We start from the raw sequence: 12,643 nt of genomic DNA, 5'->3' as shown, positions 1-12,643 counted from the left end.
CATGCTAACATTCACAATCTTATCTAGATGCAACACAGGCTAATGTTTACGATTCGATCTAAGTGTGGGCATGCTAACATTCAAGTTTCACCTAAGTGGGGCATGCTAACATTCACAATCTTATCTAGATGCAACGCATGCTAATGTTCACAATTCTATCTAGGTGTGGGCATGCTAACATTCAAGTTTCACCTAAGTGCGGGCATGCTAACATTCACAATCATATCTAGATCCAACGCAGGCTAATGTTCACAATTCTATCTATGTGTGGGCATGCTAACATTCACAATCTTATCTAAATGCAGCACAGGCTAATGTTCACAATTCTATCTAACTGTGGGCATGCTAACATTCAAGTTTCACCTAAGTGTGGGCATGCTAACATTCACAATCTTATCTAGATGCAACTCAGGCTAATGTTCACAATTCTATCTTGGTGTGGGTATGCTAACATTCACAATATTATCTAGATGCAACTCAGGCTAATGTTCACAATTCTATTTAGGTGTGGGCATGCTAACATTCAACTTTCACCTAAGTGCGGGCCTGCTAACATTCACAATCTTATCTAGATGCAACGCAGGCTAATGTTCACAATTCTATGTAGGAGCAGGCATGCTGACATTCACAATCTTATCTAGATGCAACGCAGGCTAATGTTCACAATTCTATCTAAGTGTGGGCATGCTAACATTCAAGTTTCACCTAAGTGCGGGCATGCTCACATTCACAACCTTATCTAGATGCAACGCAGGCTAATGTTCACAATTCTATGTAGGAGCAGGCATGCTAACATTCACAATCTTATCTAGATGCAACGCAGGCTAATGTTCACGATTCTATCTAAGTGTGGGCATGCTAACATTCAAGTTCCACCTAAGTGGGGCATGCTAACATTCACAATTTTATCTAGATGCAACACAGGCTAATGTTCACAATTCTATCAAGGTGTGGGCATGCTAACATTCACAATCTTATCTAGATGCAACACAGGCTAATGTTCACAATTCTATCTAAGTGTGGGCATGCTAACATTCAAGTTTCACCTAAGTGCGGGCATGCTAATATTCACAGTCTTATCTAGGTGAAACGCAGGCTAATGTTCACAATTCTATCTAGGTGTGGGCATGCTAACATTCAAGTTTCACCTAAGTGCGGGCATGCTAACATTCACAATCTTATCTAGATGCAACGCAGGCTAATGTTCACTATTCTATCTATGTGTGGGCATGCTAACATTCACAATCTTATTTAGATGCAACACAGGCAAATTTTCACAATTCTATCTAAGTGTGGGCATGCTAACATTCAAGTTTCACCTAAGTGCGGGCATGCTAACATTCTCAATCTTATCTAGATGCAACGCAGGCTAATGTTCACAATTCTATCTAGGTGTGGGCATGCTAACATTCACAATATTATCTAGATGCAACTCAGGCTAATGTTCACAATTCTATCTAGGTGTGGGCATGCTAACATTCAAGTTTCACCTAAGTGCGGGCCTGCTAACATTCACAATCTTATCTAGATGCAACGCAGGCTAATGTTCACAATTCTATCTAGGTGTGGGCATGCTAACATTCACAATCTTATCTAGATGCAACGCAAGCTAATGTTCACAATTCTGTCTAAGTGTGGGCATGCTAACATTCAAGTTTCACCTAAGTGCGGGCATGCTAACATTCACAATCTTATGTAGATGCAACACAAGCTAATGGTCACAATTCTATCTAGGTGTGGGCATGCTAACATTCACAATCTTATCTAGATGCAATGCAGGCTAATGTTCACAATTCTATCTAGGTGTGGGCATGCTAACATTCACAATCTTATCTAGATGCAACGCAGGCTAATGTTCACAGTTCTATCTAAGTGTGGGCATGCTAACATTCACAATCTTATCTAGATGCAACGCAGGCTAATGTTTACGATTCTATCTAAGTGTGGGCATGCTAACATTCAAGTTTCACCTAAGTGGGGCATGCTAACATTCACAATCTTATCTAGATGCAACGCAGGCTAATGTTCACAATTCTATCTAGGGGTGGGCATGCTAACATTCAAGTTTCACCTAAGTGCGGGCATGCTAACATTCACAATCTTATCTAGATCCAACGCAGGCTAATGTTCACAATTCTATCTATGTGTGGGCATGCTAACATTCACAATCTTATCTAGATGCAACGCAGGCTAATGTTCACAATTCTATCTAGGTGTGGGCATGCTAACATTCAAGTTTCACCTATGTGCGGGCCTGCTAACATTCACAATCTTATCTAGATGCAACGCAGGCTAATGTTCACAATTCTATGTAGGAGCAGGCATGCTAACATTCACAATCTTATCTAGATGCAACGCAGGCTAATGTTCACAATTCTATCTAAGTGTGGGCATGCTAACATTCTGACATTTAACATGCTAGCATTCACAGTTCTGTCCAAGTGTGCCACTTGCTAACCTTCACAATCTTATCTAGATGCAACACAGGCTAATGTTCTCAATTCTATCTAGGTGTGGGCATGCTAACATTCACAATCTTATCTAGATGCAACGCAGGCTAATGTTCACAATTCTATCTAAGTGTGGGCATGCTAACATTCAAGTTTCACCTAAGTGGAGCATGCTAACATTCACAATCTTATCTAGATGCAACGCAGGCTAATGTTCACAATTCTGTCTAAGTGTGGGCATGCTAACATTCAAGTTTCACCTAAGTGCGGGCATGCTAACATTCACAATCTTATGTAGATGCAACACAAGCTAATGGTCACAATTCTATCTAGGTGTGGGCATGCTAACATTCACAATCTTATCTAGATGCAATGCAGGCTAATGTTCACAATTCTATCTAGGTGTGGGCATGCTAACATTCACAATCTTATCTAGATGCAACGCAGGCTAATGTTCACAGTTCTATCTAAGTGTGGGCATGCTAACATTCACAATCTTATCTAGATGCAACGCAGGCTAATGTTTACGATTCAATCTAAGTGTGGGCATGCTAACATTCAAGTTTCACCTAAGTGGGGCATGCTAACATTCACAATCTTATCTAGATGCAACGCAGGCTAATTTTCACAATTCTATCTAGGTGTGGGCATGCTAACATTCAAGTTTCACCTAAGTGCGGGCATGCTAACATTCACAATCATATCTAGATCCAACGCAGGCTAATGTTCACAATTCTATCTATGTGTGGGCATGCTAACATTCACAATCTTATCTAAATGCAGCACAGGCTAATGTTCACAATTCTATCTAAGTGTGGGCATGCTAACATTCAAGTTTCACCTAAGTGTGGGCATGCTAACATTCACAATCTTATCTAGATGCAACTCAGGCTAATGTTCACAATTCTATCCTGGTGTGGGTATGCTAACATTCACAATATTATCTAGATGCAACTCAGGCTAATGTTCACAATTCTATTTAGGTGTGGGCATGCTAACATTCAACTTTCACCTAAGTGCGGGCCTGCTAACATTCACAATCTTATCTAGATGCAACGCAGGCTAATGTTCACAATTCTATGTAGGAGCAGGCATGCTAACATTCACAATCTTATCTAGATGCAACGAAGGCTAATGTTCACAATTCTATCTAAGTGTGGGCATGCTAACATTCAAGTTTCACCTAAGTGCGGGCATGCTCACATTTACAATCTTATCTAGATGCAACGCAGGCTAATGTTCACCATTCTATCTAGGTGTGGGCATGCTAACATTCACAATCTTATCTAGATGCAACGCAGGCTAATGTTCACGATTCTATCTAAGTGTGGGCATGCTAACATTCAAGTTCCACCTAAGTGGGGCATGCTAACATTCACAATTTTATCTAGATGCAACACAGGCTAATGTTCACAATTCTATCTAGGTGTGGGCATGCTAACATTCACAATCTTATCTTGATGCAACGCAGGCTAATGTTCACAATTCTATCTAAGTGTGGGCATGCTAACATTCAAGTTTCACCTAAGTGCGGGCATGCTAATATTCACAATCTTATCTAGGTGCAACGCAGGCTAATGTTCACAATTCTATCTAGGTGTGGGCATGCTAACATTCAAGTTTCACCTAAGTGCGGGCATGCTAACATTCACAATCTTATCTAGATGCAACGCAGGCTAATGTTCACAATTCTATCTATGTGTGGGCATGCTAACATTCACAATCTTATCTAGATGCAACACAGGCTAATGTTCACAATTCTATGTAAGTGTGGGCATGCTAACATTCAAGTTTCACCTAAGTGCGGGCATGCTAACATTCACAATCTTATCTAGATGCAAGCAGGCTAATGTTCACAATTCTATCTAGGTGTGGGCATGCTAACATTCACAATATTATCTAGATGCAACTCAGGCTAATGTTCACAATTCTATCTAGGTGTGGGCATGCTAACATTCAAGTTTCACCTAAGTGCGGGCCTGCTAACATTCACAATCTTATCTAGATGCAACGCAGGCTAATGTTCACAATTCTATGTAGTAGCAGGCATGCTAACATTCACAATCTTATCTAGATGCAACGCAGGCTAATGTTCACAATTCTATCTAGGTGTGGGCATGCTAACATTCACAATCTTATCTAGATGCAACGCAGGCTAATGTTCATGATTCTATCTAAGTGTGGGCATGCTAACATTCAAGTTTCACCTAAGTGCGGGCATGCTAATATTCACAGTCTTATCTAGGTGCAACGCAGGCTACTGTTCACAATTATATCTAGGTGTGGGCATGCTAACATTCACAATCTTATCTAGATGCAACGCAGGCTAATGTTCACAGTACTATCTAAGTGTGGGCATGCTAACATTCAAGTTTCACCTAAGTGCGGGCATGCTAACATTCACAATCTTATCTAGATACAAGGCTGGCTAATGTTCACAATTCTATCTAGGTGTGGGCATGCTAACATTCACAATCCTATCTAAATGCGACGCAGGCTAATGTTCACAATTCTATCTAGGTGTGGGCTTGCTAACATTAACAATCTTATCTAAATGCAACGCAGGCTAATGTTCACAGTTCTATCTAAGTGTGGGCATGCTAACATTCAAGTTTCACCTAAGTGCGGGCATGCTAACATTCACAATCTTACCTAGATCCAACGCAGGCTAATGTTCACAATTCTATCTATGTGTGGGCATGCTAACATTCACAATCTTATCTAGATGCAACGCAGGCTAATGTTCACAATTCTATCTAGGTGTGGGCATGCTAACATTCACAATATTATCTAGATGCAACTCAGGCTAATGTTCACAATTCTATCTAGGTGTGGGCATGCTAACATTGAAGTTTCACCAAAGTGCGGGCCTGCTAACATTCACAATCTTATCTAGATGCAACGCAGGCTAATGTTCACAATTCTATCTAAGTGTGGGCATGCTAACATTCAAGTTTCACCTAAGTGCGGGCATGCTCACATTCACATTCTTATCTAGATGCAACGCAGGCTAATGTTCACAATTCTATCTAGGTGTGGGCATGCTAACATTCACAATCTTATCTAGATGCAACGCAGGCTAATGTTCACGATTCTATCTAAGTGTGGGCATGCTAACATTCAAGTTCCACCTAAGTGGGGCATGCTAACATTCACAATTTTATCTAGATGCAACACAGGCTAATGTTCACAATTCTATCTAGGTGTGGGCATGCTAACATTCACAATCTTATCTAGATGCAACACAGGCTAATGTTCACAATTCTATCTAAGTGTGGGCATGCTAACATTCAAGTTTCACCTAAGTGCGGGCATGCTAATATTCACAGTCTTATCTAGGTGAAACGCAGGCTAATGTTCACAATTCTATCTAGGTGTGGGCATGCTAACATTCAAGTTTCACCTAAGTCGGGCATGCTAACATTCACAATCTTATCTAGATGCAACGCAGGCTAATGTTCACAATTCTATCTATGTGTGGGCATGCTAACATTCACAATCTTATCTAGATGCAACACAGGCTAATGTTCACAATTCTATCTAAGTGTGGGCATGCTAACATTCAAGTTTCACCTAAGTGCGGGCATGCTAACATTCTCAATCTTATCTAGATGCAACGCAGGCTAATGTTCACAATTCTATCTAGGTGTGGGCATGCTAACATTCACAATATTATCTAGATGCAACTCAGGCTAATGTTCACAATTCTATATAGGTGTGGGCATGCTAACATTCAACTTTCACCTAAGTGCGGGCCTGCTAACATTCACAATCTTATCTAGATGCAACACAGGCTAATGTTCACAATTCTTTGTAGGAGCAGGCATGCTAACATTCACAATCTTATCTAGTTGCAACGCAGGCTAATGTTCACAATTCTATCTAAGTGTGGGCATGCTAACATTCAAGTTTCACCTAAGTGCGGGCATGCTCACATTCACAATCTTATCTAGATGCAACGCAGGCTAATGTTCACAATTCTATCTAGGTGTGGGCATGCTAACATTCACAATCTTATCTAGATGCAACGCAGGCTAATGTTCATGATTCTATCTAAGTGTGGGCATGCTAACATTCAAGTTTCACCTAAGTGGGGCATGCTAACATTCACAATTTTATCTAGATGCAACACAGGGTAATGTTCACAATTCTATCTAGGTGTGGGCATGCTAACATTCACAATCTTATCTAGATGCAACGCAGGCTAATGTTCACAATTCTTTCTAAGTGTGGGCATGCTAACATTCAAGTTTCACCTAAGTGCGGGCATGCTAATATTCACAATCTTATCTAGGTGCAACGCAGGCTAATGTTCACAATTCTATCTAGGTGTGGGCATGCGAACATTCACAATCCTATCTAGATGCAACGCAGGCTAATGTTCACAATTCTTTCTAAGTGTGGGCATGCTAACATTCAAGTTTCACCTAAGTGCGGGCATGCTAACATTCACAATCTTATCTAGATACAAGGCAGGCTAATGTTCACAATTCTATCTAGGTGTGGGCATGCTAACATTCAGAATCCTATCTAAATGCAACGCAGGCTAATGTTCACAATTCTATCTAGGTGTGGGCATGCTAACATTCACAATCTTATCTAGATGCAACGCAGGCTAATGTTCACAGTTCTATCTAAGTGTGGGCATGCTTCATTCAAGTTTCACCTAAGTGCGGGCATGCTAACATTCACAATCTTATCTAGATACAAGGCAGGCTAATGTTCACAATTCTATCTAAGTATGGGCATGCTAACATTCACATTCTTATCTAGATGCAACGCAGGCTAATGTTCACGATTCTATCTAAATGTGGGCATGCTAACATTCACAATCCTATCTAAATGCAACGCAGGCTAATGTTCACAATTCTATCTAGGTGTGGGCATGCTAACATTCACAATCTTATCTAGATGCAACGCAGGCTAATGTTCACAGTTCTATCTAAGTGTGGGCATGCTAACATTCACAATCCTATCTAAATGCAACGCAGGCTAATGTTCACAATTCTATCTAGGTGTGGGCATGCTAACATTCACAACCTTATCTAGATACAATGCAGGCTAATGTTCACAATTCTATCTAGGTGTGGGCATGCTAACATTCACATTCTTATCTAGATGCAACGCAGGCTAATGTTCACAATTCTATCTAAGTGTGGGCGTACTAGCATTCAAGTTTCACCTAAGTGCGGGCATGCTAACATTCACAATCTTATCTAGATGCAACACAGGTTAATGTTCACAATTCTATCTAAGTGTGGGCATGCTAACATTCAAGTTTCACCTAAGTGCAGCACTTGTTGACCTTGACAGGTATGTTAGTATGTAATGCAAGGCATCATCTACAATCATGTCATGAATAGTTTCAGTCTGGTGTTCACAGATCTTTCTAAGTAGGCCTGGTGTGAGTCTATGGCAGTCTATGTTACGTTAAGGTAAGATGGAGTGGCAGGGGTTTTCTGGAGTAGAGTAATTGCTCTTCTCCCCACCCATGCCACACTTACTGTTTTTGTTGGTGTCTGTTGACTGCTGGCTTCACTGGCTTCCCCTGCGGATACCTGCGGACACATCTTGGAGCCGCCAGTGTTGGAGCCGCCCTTTGCCTTGTGGCCCTCAGCCGAAGGGGGCTGCCGGGCAGGGGGCTTCCCTGGCCTGTTTCTTATAAGGGTGTAGTGGGCGAATCAGGATGGGCGGGAGGTGGGATCTAGGCACCCGGAAGCGGCCCGGTGCAGAGGGGGAGCCGCGTGAACCACGTGCTTTGTGGGCATATCATTTAAAAATCCAAAAAGGCCAGGCTCTGGACTGGGGCATGGGGGCACTCACCTTGCCTGGGAGGGAGGACAAAGTGGCGCGGGTGCGTCACATACACCAGGTCATTAGGCCTGTGTGTTTTGCCTGGGCCCAATGGGCCAATCAGGACCGGCGGGAGGTGGGATCTAGGCACCAGGAAGTGGCCCGGTGCAAAGGGGGAGCTGTGTGCACCACGCGCCTTGTGGGCATATCATTTAAAAATCCAAAAAGGCCAGGCTCTGTGCTGGGGCATGGGGGCACTCACCTTGCCTGGGAGAGAGGACAAAGTGGCGCGGGTGCGTCACATACACCAGGTCATTAGGCCTGTGTGTTTTGCCTGGGCCCAATGGGCCAATCAGGACCGGCGGGAGGCGGGATCTAGGCACCAGGAAGCGGCCCGGTGCAAAGGGGGAGCTGCGTGCACCACGCGCCTTGTGGGCATATAATTTAAAAATCCAAAAAGGCCAGGCTCTGGACTGGGGCATGGGGGCACTCACCTTGCCTGGGAGGGAGGACCAAGTGGCGCGGGTGCGTCGCATGCACCAGGTCATTAGGCCTGTGTGTTTTGCCTGGGCCCAATGGGCCAATCAGGACCGGCGGGAGGTGGGATCTAGGCACCAGGAAGCGGCCCGGTGCAGAGGGGGAGCCATGCGCACCACGCGCTTTGTGGGCATATAATTTAAAAATCCAAAAAGGCCAGGCTCTGGGCTGGGGCATGGGGGCACTCACCTTGCCTGGGAGGGAGGACGAAGTGGCGCAGGTGCGTCGCATACACCAGGTCATTAGGCCTGTGTTTTTTGCCTGGGCTCAATGAGGACCGGCGGGAGGCGGGATCTAGGCACTAGGAAGCGGCCCGGTGCAGAGGGGGAGCCGCGTGCACCACACGCTTTGTGGGCATATAATGTAAAAATCCAAAAAGGCCAGGCTCTGGGCTTGGGCATGGGGGCACTCACCTTGCCTGGGAGGGAGGACGAAGTGGAGCGGGTGCATCGCATAAACCAGGTCATTCGGCCTGTGTGTTTTGCCTGGGCCCAATGGGCCAATCAGGATCGGCGGGAGGGGGGATCTAGGCACCAGGAAGAGGCCCGGTGCAGAGGGGGAGCCGCGTGCACCACGCGCTTTGTGGGCATATAATTTAAAAATCCAAAAAGGCCAGGCTCTGGGCTGGGCATGGGGGCACTCAACTTGCCTGGGTGGGAGGACGAAGTGGTGCGGGTGTGTCTCATACACCAGGTCATTAGGCCTGTGTGTTTTGCCTGGGCCCAATGGGCCAATCAGGACCGGCGGGAGGTGGGATCTAGGCACCAGGAAGCGGCCCGGTGCAAAGGGGGAGCTGTGTGCACCACGCGCCTTGTGGGCATATCATTTAAAAATCCAAAAAGGCCAGGCTCTGTGCTGGGGCATGGGGGCACTCACCTTGCCTGGGAGGGAGGACAAAGTGGCGCGGGTGCGTCACATACACCAGGTCATTAGGCCTGTGTGTTTTGCCTGGGCCCAATGGGCCAATCAGGACCGGCCGGAGGTGGGATCTAGGCACCAGGAAGCGGCCCGGTGCAAAGGGGGAGCTGCGTGCACCACGCGCCTTGTGGGCATATAATTTAAAAATCCAAAAAGGCCAGGCTCTGTGCTGGGGCATGGGGGCACTCACCTTGCCTGGGAGGGAGGACAAAGTGGCGCGGGTGCGTCGCATGCACCAGGTCATTAGGCCTGTGTGTTTTGCCTGGGCCCAATGGGCCAATCAGGACCGGCGGGAGGTGGGATCTAGGCACCAGGAAGCGGCCCGGTGCAGAGGGGGAGCCACGCGCACCACGCGCTTTGTGGGCATATAATTTAAAAATCCAAAAAGGCCAGGCTCTGGGCTGGGGCATGGGGGCACTCACCTTGCCTGGGAGGGAGGACGAAGTGGCGCGGGTGCGTCGCATACACCAGGTCATTAGGCCTGTGTTTTTTGCCTGGGCTCAATGAGGACCGGTGGGAGGCGGGATCTAGGCACTAGGAAGCGGCCCGGTGCAGAGGGGGAGCCGCATGCACCACGCGCTTTGTGGGCATATAATGTAAAAATCCAAAAAGGCCAGGCTCTGGGCTGGGGCATGGGGGCACTCACCTTGCCTGGGAGGGAGGACGAAGTGGAGCGGGTGCATCGCATACACCAGGTCATTAGGCCTGTGTGTTTTGCCTGGGCCCAATGGGCCAATCAGGATCGGCGGGAGGGGGGATCTAGGCACCAGGAAGAGGCCCGGTGCAGAGGGGGAGCCGCGTGCACCACGCGCTTTGTGGGCATATAATTTAAAAATCCAAAAAGGCCAGGCTCTGGGCTGGGCATGGGGGAACTCACCTTGCCTGGGTGGGAGGACGAAGTGGTGCGGGTGCGTCGCATACACCAGGTCATTAGGCCTGTGTGTTTTGCCTGGGCCCAGTGGGCCAATCAGGACCGGTGGGAGGCGGGATCTAGGCACCATGAAGCAGCCCGGTGCAGAGGGGGAGCCGCGCGCACCATGAGCTTTGTGGGCGTATAATTTAAAAATCCAAAAAGGCCGAGCTCTGGGCTGGGGCATGGGGGCACTCACTTTGCCTGGGAGGGAGGACGAAGTGGCACGGGTCGGTCGCATACTGTGGGATGTTTTTACCCATGCATCCAAGCCCTACCATAAAACTGTGCAGTACTGGCATGGAAAACATCATGATGGCCAGAACTCCCCAGAGAATGCACAGGGAAAACATGAAGAATAGGCTGCCACCCATTTTTGCCTATGTTGTGAGCACAGGAGAGCACTGCCTAAAACCACCATTGGGCTACACACACAGTAGCCTGAAACCATTGGGAATGGCAATGCTGATTTTAAAACTCATCCCTGTTTTCTCTAAGCTTGCTGGGGGAACTGGAACTGTGTATTGCATTATAAAGTGTGATTTGTGGGATTCTTCAAGACTGTGTGCTCTCCTTCCATTTCTTGTATTGCATAGGGGGGGAGTGAATTGGCAAAAGAAAAAGTGATCATATCACCTTTTGCTAAAATCATAACAAGTTATTTCTGTACTGCATTTTATTCCACCGTGCATTTCCTTGAAACAATCAAGCATTTTTAGCTACCTCATCCTCTACACTACTCCTAAGTAACCAAATCAGTGTACCCCTGTAACATTATCCATTGTTGATCACGGTCGTATTCTGAAGTGTGATATCAGTTATCAATTTATTTATAAAGTGTGATAGATATATATTGTTGAATTGTCCAAATAAACCTTTTAAATTTGCAAAACAAACCTACTTCTTGGCTCAGTGGGGTCAGGGGGATTCTAAGAGAGGGGTGTTATACAAGGGTTGTCATCCAGAGTACTGAACTGGATATAAAAATACATCAATAAGGGTTTTCCTCAGCATCCCAGACTAGGCATTGACTTAGCTGTAGTGTTGATTGAATATCGCTTACAGAAGTGGGGGCTCGGAGCCGGGATATTCTGGGTTAGAATTATCACTTGTGCAGATTAATACAGTGTGCCAACTGACCAGATACACATATCCGGTTAGATCACCTCGCTATTTTACACTGTGAAAGCATCCCTCAAAGGAACGCTCTAAGGAAACGGTCTGTTTTGCAAAATAAAATACAAACGTCTGTAAATCAGGAAGGAACTCAAATTCCAGAATGACGACCTTGGTAGATATGAAAATAGCCAGAGAGCACTTCTTACATAAGCTATTTGTGAGAGGTGAGTGGACTCATCAGGACCAAACGGTCTGGTTGCAGGCAATCGCGCAACAGGTCACTGAAACAGGGTCAGATATATGGGGAGATCAGGGTCCCCTACATGTGACCCTGAGTGAACTATATATGGCCCCTAAAGCCAAAGATGAACATAATAAGATTGCCAGGATAGCGGCATATTTGTATCTATATATGGGAGCCATGCAGGACAAATGTGCTGAAGGCCAAGATCTGGCAAATAGGCAACAGATGGCGTTAGAAAAGGCCCAATCTGACCTGGTCTCTTCTGAGCAGAGGCTGCAGAGGAGCCAGGAGTCAGAAAATGATACTAGGCAGTATATCATTAAAATAAAGGAGGACATGGATATACTGCAACAGGAAAAGACAGACCAGGATACGAGAATTCTGGCTTTGCAGAAGGAGCACCAAGACAGTTTGGACTCCTTACTGCAGAGCCAGAAAAAGCTGGAGCAACAGATCCATTTCAACAGGGCATGCACAGAGCAGGTAGCCACCCTGCAAATACAACTAGACAGAGAGAAAGAGGAAAGCAATAAATTGATTTTGAAAGACCTGGATACCCAGCCAGAGTTTGATGAAGAACGCCAGAAAGCTGGTGCCTTTCAAAGGCAGAGGGACGACCTGGCGTCACAAATGCAGGCTCTTGGTCAGGAAAGGGATACCTTAGGCCAGGAA

This window comes from Ambystoma mexicanum, chromosome 2p (genome assembly GCF_040938575.1).
Source record: "Ambystoma mexicanum isolate Mex_15411 chromosome 2p, UKY_AmexF1_1, whole genome shotgun sequence".
Classification (NCBI taxonomy): Eukaryota; Metazoa; Chordata; class Amphibia; order Caudata; family Ambystomatidae; genus Ambystoma; species Ambystoma mexicanum.
The sequence above is the reverse complement of the archived record's forward strand: the minus strand, read 5'-3'. Positions refer to the sequence as shown.